Source organism: Adiantum capillus-veneris, chromosome 25 (genome assembly GCF_014529385.1).
Source record: "Adiantum capillus-veneris isolate H3 chromosome 25, ASM1452938v2, whole genome shotgun sequence".
NCBI lineage: Eukaryota > Viridiplantae > Streptophyta > Polypodiopsida > Polypodiales > Pteridaceae > Adiantum > Adiantum capillus-veneris.
Genome location: NC_140955.1, coordinates 93,402,908 through 93,412,781, shown reverse-complemented (window position 1 = coordinate 93,412,781; position 9,874 = coordinate 93,402,908).

Genomic DNA, 9,874 nt, shown 5'->3' with positions numbered 1-9,874 from the left:
CTGAATTGTTAGGAAATAAGACGTAGCTAAATAGATAATTGAGTAGATTACTTATTGGAGAGAGACAGATTTTCTCCCACGAGATTATAGAGTAGAGAGAGAGAGAGAGAGAGAGAGAGAGAGAGAGAGAGAGAGAGTACACACGATATACGTGGTTCACTCAATGTGGGCTACGTCCACCGGAAAGCAACCACTCAATGGATCCGAGTTGCATCTTGTGAATCCATGATCCACCATCCATCGATCAAACTTCAAGTACCATTGTCTTGATGCTTGCTTTAAACTATACAAGCTCTTCTTTAATCTGCAAACCATTTTCTCCTTACCTTTTACTTCATACCCCTTTGGTTGAAGCATGTAGATTTCCTCCTCTAAGTCACAGTGAGGGAATGCCGTATTTACATCCATTTGTTTGAGATTTAAATCATGAGCATCCACAAGGCTTAAGACAAGCCTAATTGAGTTCATTTTTACAACAGGATAAAAATATTTCATTGAAGTCAATACCTTTTTTTTGAGAAAACCCTTTTACCACAAGCCTAAGCTTGTACCTTTTCTTCCCACCTTCTTCTTCCTTAAGCTTGTACACCCATTTTTTTTGAAGTGCCCACTTACCTTTAGGCAACTCAACCAACTCCCATGTTTGGTTGCGATGTAGTGAGTCCATCTCCACTTGCATGCTCTTCATCCATTCTTCTTTGGATTCATGATGCATAGCTTCTTCATATGATTTTGGCTCTCTAGAATCTGAGATCAAGAGATGGTTGAAGAAAGGAACAAACCTTTCTGGAGGTCTAATTGCTCTTGTGGATCTTTGGGGAATAGGTTGAGGCTCCTCATTTGGTTGATGTTGTTGCACATTGTCACCATTTGCAATCCTTGAATCTTCACCTTCCTCAAGCTCCATGTACTCATCATCTGTTTCTTTTCTTTGTTTTCTTTCCAAGTATTTTTTGTAGATATTTTGTTCGTCAAAACTACATCCCTACTCCTAAAGATTTTACCATCTTCAGGATTCCATAGGTGATACCCAAAGTCACCTTCTCCATAGCCAATGAAGAAACACTTTTTGGACTTTGCATCTAGCTTTGAGCTTAGGCTTCTATCTATGTGCATGAAAGCTTCGCACCCAAACACTTTGAGAAAAGAATAGTTCACTGATTTACCTGTCCACACCTCCTCTGGAACTCCCCCATCCAATGCCGTTGAGGGTGACCGGGTGATTAAGTACACAGACGTACTTACTGCTTCCACCCAAATCTCAAGCGGTAGGCCTGCATGTAGCCGCATGCTTCATGCTCGCTCCATGATTGTCCTATTCATCCTTTCCGAAATCCCATTCTGTTGAGGTGTTCTTGGGGTTGTTCTTTGCCTCCGAATACCATTGCTAGCACAAAAGCTTTCAAAAGCTTGGCTTCAATATTCGCCTCCATTGTCGAATCTGAGGCACTTAACCTTGGTATCTGCTTCATTCTCCACAAAGGCTTTCCACCTTTGAAATATGGAAAGCACATCGGACTTATTCTTCATGACATAAACCCATGTTTATATACTTGCATCGTCTATGAATGTTACTTAGTACAATGAGCCACCAAGTGGTGGTGTACTTGCAGGACCCCAAACATCAGAATGAACCAACTCAAGTTTTTTATTTTTTTCTTTCATTTCTTGATTTTTGAAATTCTACTCTCTTTTGTTTATCATAAACACAATCTTCACAAAACTCTAAATCCACTTCTTTCAAACCTGGTAGAAGCTTCTTTGTTTGAAGGATTTGCATTCCTTTGGCACTCGTATACCCAAGCCGGTAGTGCCACACCACATTGTCGACTTCTGTAGTTGTTGCACAAGCTGAAGGTTGCGTGCTAATAGTACACAAGTAAATTGTACCAACCTTTTTGCCCTTGGCAACCTCCAAAGATCCCTTTGAGATCTTCCACCGTTTGTTTCCGAATGCAATGTTGTGACCGTCATGATCCAATTGTCTTGTAGAGATCAAACTTTTGCGAAGAGAAGGAACATGCCTAACATCTTTAAGCTTCCATTTATTTTCGTTAGTAGTTTTACAAAAACTGTACCTTTGCCAACAATCTCACAAGCTTCATCATCTCCCAAGTATACATACCCAAAATTATCTTTGGTGTAATCTTGGAAATGTTGCTTGTGTAGTGTTGCATGGAATGAAGCCCCGGAATCTACTATCCAGGAATTAGACACATTGTCTAATGAGAGAATTAGAGCATCTTGCTCTACTTTACCTGCCACATTGGCCTCCGATGTTGGCTTGTTGTCTTGAGACTCCGACTCCTTCTTCTTCTGGACCAGCAATCCTTCTTGACATGACCCTTCTTGCCACAGTTTGAACATTCAAGAACTGACTTTGTGCGTGACTTGCTCCGCCTTGAGCAATCATGACCCTTTTGGTTTTTGAACCTCTCCTTAGGCCTTCCTCTTGTTTCCACTGACAATGCATCACTTGATGATTCTCCTGTGCTTCTCCTTCACATTTTCTCGCTTAGGAGAACACCCACAACATCATCAAACTTAAGAGTATTTGTGCTAGAGATAGAGTTACTTACAGCCATAACAAGTCTGTCCCGACTATCTGGTAGAGATGATAGTATAAGAAGAGCTTGCAATTCATCATTGAAATTAATTTTCACTTATTGAAGTTGACTTATGTTTCTGTTAAAGTCATTTAGGTGTTCTACAATTGAACCATTTTCTGTCATCTTTAGATTGAACAAGTGCTTCATGAGAAATACCTTATTGGATGCCGATGGTTTCTCGTAGAAGTCGTCAAGTGACTTCACCAAGTCCTCCGTGGTCTTCATCTCCAAAATGTTGAAGGCCGATGCACACCGATGAAGTGAGAGGAGAGAGACTAACCACTTACCCACTCCACACAGAGACACACACACCCAAAAAACTCAGCTCAAAAGAGGAGAACTTATGATATTTAGATACAAATGAGCTTAGGCCAACACCAATGGGGAAAATAGCTCACACAATATGGGTAAAACATGCCAGATACAATCACAAACTGGAGCGGAAGCTTCGCTCATAGAAGAAACTTACACAGCCAAAATAGAAAAAAAAGAGTCAGGAATTTGGCAAAATGGACAGTGCCATCGTGTCCAGAACGGCCCAAAACCCCAGTCTACAATGTCAAAGTGCTCAAATCCGACCTCGGATGAGCAGTTTACGACCAAAACAGGCTCCAAAAACCCCAAAAACACACCTGCGGCTGTTCCTCCTCTCTTCTCCACATTTTTTCTGGTCTTCTCTCTGTTTTTTCAGTTCCCACACTTAGCTTTATCACTTGGGCACCCTTGGCCTTTTAGATGACCTCAAACGGACCCCGAACAAGCCAAAAACTGACCTCGCAATGCATAGTTGTCACCTTTTTGCATCATCCGCACACCTGGCACTCAGCTTTTTTCAATAATGCATCCCGCCACCACGTGAAGTGGCCCCAAACTCCTGACATAATTTTCCCACCCCCTAGCCTGCTAGAGAATTCATGCTCAGCAGTAGCACTAGTAGATGCTCATTCCACCTGGATCAAAAGGCCAAATACATATCGCCTGATTCACAAGAAGCATCATAACACCACACCTACATTTGTCAACAATCAACCAAAATGAACCATAGGCATATTCAACTAACACATCCGCCCTGTGTGGAGTTCCAAAAGCATAAATATTGCATGCCACATTCAACCCAACCGATAGAGACAACTCAAGTGACTCATCACCTGGCATCTTGGCTTCACCAGCCATAGCAACAACCTGCAAATCATGCACCCAAGTAGCTAAAAGCATTGTGTGAAGGTAAAGTTGTTGATATCCAAAGCACAAAAGTATCCCCGCAGCACACATATCCCTAGCATAGGCATCCACATAGCTGAGATTGGACTCATATATGCCAAACCCCTTCTCATCATCATAAGCATACTCATCATCACACATAACTTTATCCACATCATAATCATGGCTAGCACCACTATCCATAGGTTCTAGCATGGGTTCATCAGTCTCCAAGAATACAGATCCCTGCTCTAAACCACAATCATGCTCACAAATCGGTTCAATCATTGCACATACATCAAAATATGGCTTCAAAACAGGCTCCACATCCAACAAATCCACAAAATGGCTCTCAACCTTGCCCTCTTCCCTAATTTCCAAGGAACTAGTATCCAAAGATACGTGCTCATCATCAATAACCTCGACCTCACACTCACACCCAGAATCACAAGGTACACAAGTAGCCAATGCATCCTCTTCAAGACTTTTCAATCCTGTATCCAAAGCATTACTCACCTCTTTAGGCTCTTCCATAAACCTGTCAACCTGCAAGACCTCTTTACGCTTCACAATAGACCTTGGGAAGAAACGAGAAACATCATAGGATACGTTACTTTTCACCTACTTAGGCTTAACTTCATCTTCCATGTCAAATCCATCTTGCACATGCATACCTGTACTGATACCATGTTCCTCAAGACGCTTAAACTTCCATTCCTTGTGCTTTGCAATGCATACCGCATCTTCAAAAGACTCGGGCCTCTTCAACTCAACCTCGAACTGCAACCAAGGTGACAAACCATCAACAAAAGAACTTTTCTTCAATGAACAAGGGGGGGTCTCATCCTTAAGAGCAACACACCAACGAGTCCATAAATCTGTAAAACCTTGTACATAGGCATCAACACCTTGACAAGAACCTTGCTTAAGAGCATTGAGCTCATTCCATACTGCATTTGCATCTTCAAAAACCTGGAAACGCTCTAAAAAAGCTTCTATAAACTTGTCAAGACTCAAACCATAAGAAGAAGCAACTGCTTCTTTAGCTTCCAAATCCATGAACCAAACACGGGCCTCATCTTTCAAAAGCAATCCAAATAGCCTCAAAATCTTGTCCTCATCACACATATTGTTTCTTATGCATGTCACCTTGACTTGATCCAGAAAGTCTTCCGCATCTTCACCACTTCTTCCATGAAATTCCGGATAAGAGAAATCCATGGCTACCCAAGTTACAATGCTTTGAGAACCCCTTCGAACACACGTGCAAGAACCCAAGACTTTTGACTACCCAATCCCCAGAAACTTCAATGGAGCTCAGCTTTAGATAAGGACAAACACATGCACATCAAATGAGTTTTCATAGTTAATCATCGGAATTACAACAGGCAAAGGACATTCCAGTATCTCCCTTAATCTTCTTGGCCCGAACATGAAGACTATGCGCTGCTGGAAAAAGATCTTCTAGGACACATGAACATTTATCTGGATTCTTTGAGTTAAATGAAAAGGAGTGAATTGAGGTCCGTTTTGATCATCCATTAAAGCCAACCATACAGCTCCCAAGAAAGCACATTTGACTTATCCTTTGATTTTGCCAGAATTTCAGCAGCATAACAGCACAAATGCCTTAAAAGACCAAAAGACCAGCCATCATAACTTGGAAAAAATTCGACAGAGTTTCCCCAGAAGTAGACCAATGAGAACCCAAAACATAGACTGTATATGTATGCATAGACTGCCAACAATAGAACCCGAGCATCAAATAGGACTCACTAGTACATAGCCTATGGCGAGGTCACGAAAAGGGTGCTCCAACTACCTGTATCACCAAAAGGATCTCCACATTTGAGAATCCCCCAGCTCAATAAAACCTCACGCTATCGACCCTCACATGAAGGCTCATGCAAATCGCGTATAGTCAAGTCTCAGAAATGACTATCTTCTAGATCAAGTCTCAGAAATGGCTGGGACAGCCAAATAAAACCAAATATGGCTCCACAAAGGTGTACAATGGCAGTTTCCACAAGTAACGTACAATCCAGCAGACAATGCGCTCAAACAGGTGCCAAGTGATGCATACCCACAACAACTGCAAGTGACACCACTGCTAGTATATCATTGTACTCCAGCTACCTGTACCTGTGTGAATCACCTGTACCTGTACCTGTCCCTGTAACCTGTAACCTGTAGTCTGCAACCTGTAATCCCGAATCTTGAAGCTTGAAGCTCGAAGCAGAAGGTACTCGAAGAAGATCCTCAGTGGGGGCACCAAAAGAATGTGAGCGGGATGGAAACACACACAATGCGTCTATAAAAACCCGACACACACTCTTGGGAAGATACACACACACACACTATGGGGCACCACTCGGCTTACACAACCCACCTGGCCGAGACAGGGAACACACCGATGAAGTGAGAGGAGAGAGGCTAACCACTTACCCACTCCAGATAGAGACACACACACCCAAAAAACTCAGCTCAAAAGAGGAGAACTTCTGATATTTAGATACAAATGAGCTTAGGCCAACACCAATGGGGAAAATAGCTCACACAATATGGGTAAAACATGCCAGATACAATCACAAATTGGAGCGGAAGCTTCGCTCATAGAAGAAACTTACACAGCCAAAAAAGCAAAAAAAAGAGAGAAATTTGGCAAAATGGACAGCTCCATCGCGTCCAGAACAGCCCAAAACCCCAGTCTACAATGTCAAAGTACTCAAATCCGACCTCGGATGAGCAGTTTACGACCAAAACAGGCTCCAAAAACCCCAAAAACACACCGCGGCTGTTCCTCCTCTCTTCTCCACGTTTTACAGGCCAAAAATTGACCTCGCAGTGCATAGTTGTCACCTTTTTGCATCATCCGCACACCTGGCACTCAGCTTCTTCCAATAATGCATCCCGCCACCACGTGAAGTGGCCCCAAAGTATGGTCCTCATGATGAACTTTCTGTATAATTATCACAAGAAAACATCCACGTTGTGTCCGTACTCATCCACGTGCAAGTATTGACCCCGTTCGGCCTCCTGACGCAACTAGATGCCATATGACGCACCTGCTTACCTCATGTCGTCGGCCCGTGGATAGCTTCCTCGAGAAGTTTTACGTGCTACCAACTCCTCCTTATTGTAGAAAAAACACACTGGTACTGGTAATATTGAAAATCGATGCACTATGTACACCTTGTCCTACCTGTACACATGTGGGCCCCACGTAACCACCTGGCTCTAGAAAATGGGCAATCCTTTATTTGATGCACCATGCATGTGTATGTACATATGCGTAATCCCTTGCTCCAAAAAACTCCTGACAACGCCAAGCTTAACCATATTGTTCTCAGTGCCTTTCGATCAAGGACAATCCATGCTTCGTCTGCCATTGTTGCGGGCTTCTTTGCAAGACCGCCTAGTGGCAAATAGAGGTCCTTCTGGTAGAGATAGTCTTCAATCTGCATCTTCCAATGTTGGTAGTTTTTGCCGTTGAACTTCTCAATCTTGAGCTTCCCTTCCTCCGCCATAACTCCCACTCAATTCAAGGAATCCTTTCCTTGAGATAATTTAGCTACGAGCAAACCTTGCTCTAATAGCAGTTGTTAGGAAATAAGATGTAGCTAAATAGATAATCGAGTAGATTACTTAATGGAGAGAGACACATTTTCTCACACGAGATTATAGAGTAGAGAGAGAGAGAGAGTACACACGATATATGTGGTTCACCCAATGTGGGCTACGTCCATGGGAAAGCAACCACTCAATGGTTTTAGTACTTCAAAACAAGAAGTAAGTTACAAAGGGATTATACCCTTTTGGAGCTCCTGCCTTGCTTCACTCTCACCACCTCACACCCACCTTGTTGCATCAACTTCACACTATCAAATGTGTGTAGAAATGACCTCCTTTTATAGGCCAAAAGGGCTACCCTCTCTCATGAGAGGCAACCATGTGTAGCCGCCCTTGTGTAGATAAGTCCAAATCGGACCCTCCAATCTGCCCATGTGTGGCCGCCCTTGAGAAGACAAGTCCTCCTTTGAAATCAGCCACCAGCCATTGAATTTGGCCACCATCCTCATCGGCCATTGACTACCAGCCACCGGGCAACTGACAGGTTGTTTTTCGACCACTTTTTGGCCGCCGTGCGGCTATAATATTCCGGCAAAAAAGAATATTCCGGCGAAACCTAGGCTCAAGACTAGGCGTGAAAATTTTGGTTTCCGGCAAGTGATTTTATTTTCTGGCGAGTTATTTTTTCTTCACGCACGATGGCTTCTCCTCATAATGGGGGCCTTCCAAATGTGCATTTTTAACACAAAAAATTACAAGGGGTAAATCAGGCTCCATACTTAACATGAATATTACCAATTTGCAGAAATTTGATATGGTTGCTTCTTTGCTGCCTCTTGAAGCACCTGTCAAACATGTCTATGAAGGCTGTATTTTGGGTAAGATGCAGCGTTCTAAGTTTTCAAAGGATGGTTCAATTAGGGCCACATGCATGTAGCAGCTTGTGCATAGTTGTGTGCGTCTATCGCACGTTCAAAGCAAGGGACTTTTCGTACACTGTGTGCGAGCCACAAATGGCTGCAAGCACACAATCAGACTAATCTAGCAAGCTCAAGAGATCAAGGGTGTGTCACTCACCACCCTATGCTCGCCTTCATGGAGGATTCCTCGTCGCAAAGAAGAAGGAGCTACCACTGTGCTGCGCTCAACCGCCTCATCGCCGTTGTGCCATCGCAATGCTCTCTCTCTCTCTCTCTCTCTCTCTCTCTCTCTCTCTCTCTCTCTCGCATACACACACACAAGGAGATGAGGAAGAAGATTGAGATGCAGCAAGAGCACTCTTCAATTGCACAAATGAGAGAATGAATGTTTTTTAGGTTTAGGTGACTTTTATATGAGCTCACCCATTCACACTTGGGCGCCCATGCTTAGCCAACTAGCCCTTGAATGTTCCAGTTAGAGTGCACCTCTTATCGGCGATCACTCTTACCCTTTTTCTACTGGACTGACAAGCTAGGTACATGACTACTAGAAGTGGAAGCCGGTGGTTAACATGTCTCCCCTTCCTGAAGTAGATTCCGCTCTCGGAATATAACAGTGTAGTATCGGGATCCATGATAGGAGTACTTGTAGAAGAAGAAAAACAACATTATGAAAGCTCAAAGACAGCATGTGCAGATGTGCAATAAGTGAGATGCATACATGATATTCTAGAAAATGCAAAAAAAAATCACGAATTGTAACATTGCTAACTAAAACAAGTGTAGTACCTCAATAAAATGCAATTGAGTTAAGGTCTATTAGGTTGACTCTAAGAGAAGTACACAAGAGCTAGGAATAAAGTAAGTACTAGATTGACCAACGTTAATTAAAAAATATCGACTAAAGAGTAGTTAACCCTTGGAATGTTGGTCGGGGTCTAAAGACTAGTGATCTTGTCACTTATACCACTTAAGTGTGATCAACATAAAATACAAGGAATTTTGTGCTATTTGCTTTCTCTTTCCTTTTCTTTTTCTTCTTTTTTTCTTGTTTCTCTCTTTTTTGTTGTTGTCATAGTTGCTACAAGTAGCTAGGGGACTAGAGGTCTCAAATACCAGCACAACAGCTGGGAGACTCGAGGTCTCAAATACCAGCTTAGCACATGGACTTCCACAACACAAGTCACACTTAGGTAGAATAAGATAGAGAGAACTATATCCTCATAGCCTAAAACATTACTAAAGTAACTACAATTAATAGACTATTTAGGAATTAAAGTCAGCAATTAAGTTGTGTAGTTTAGCATAAGGTCATGATACCTACTTAAAGCTAACTAATAGCCCAAACTCAAAGAGAAGAACAAGGTACTAGAAGTTTGAAAATTTTATAACATTTAAATTGACAATGTCACAACTTCATAAATTTTATGCATTGTTAGAAACTCAAATGACAAGATGCAAACATGTAACTGTGGAAGCATAGATAAAGGAAGTAGTACACCTGATATAATGGAGAACATCCGTTGTAACATATAAACATGCATTTTTTTTGTCCTTTAAATACATCCTTATGTA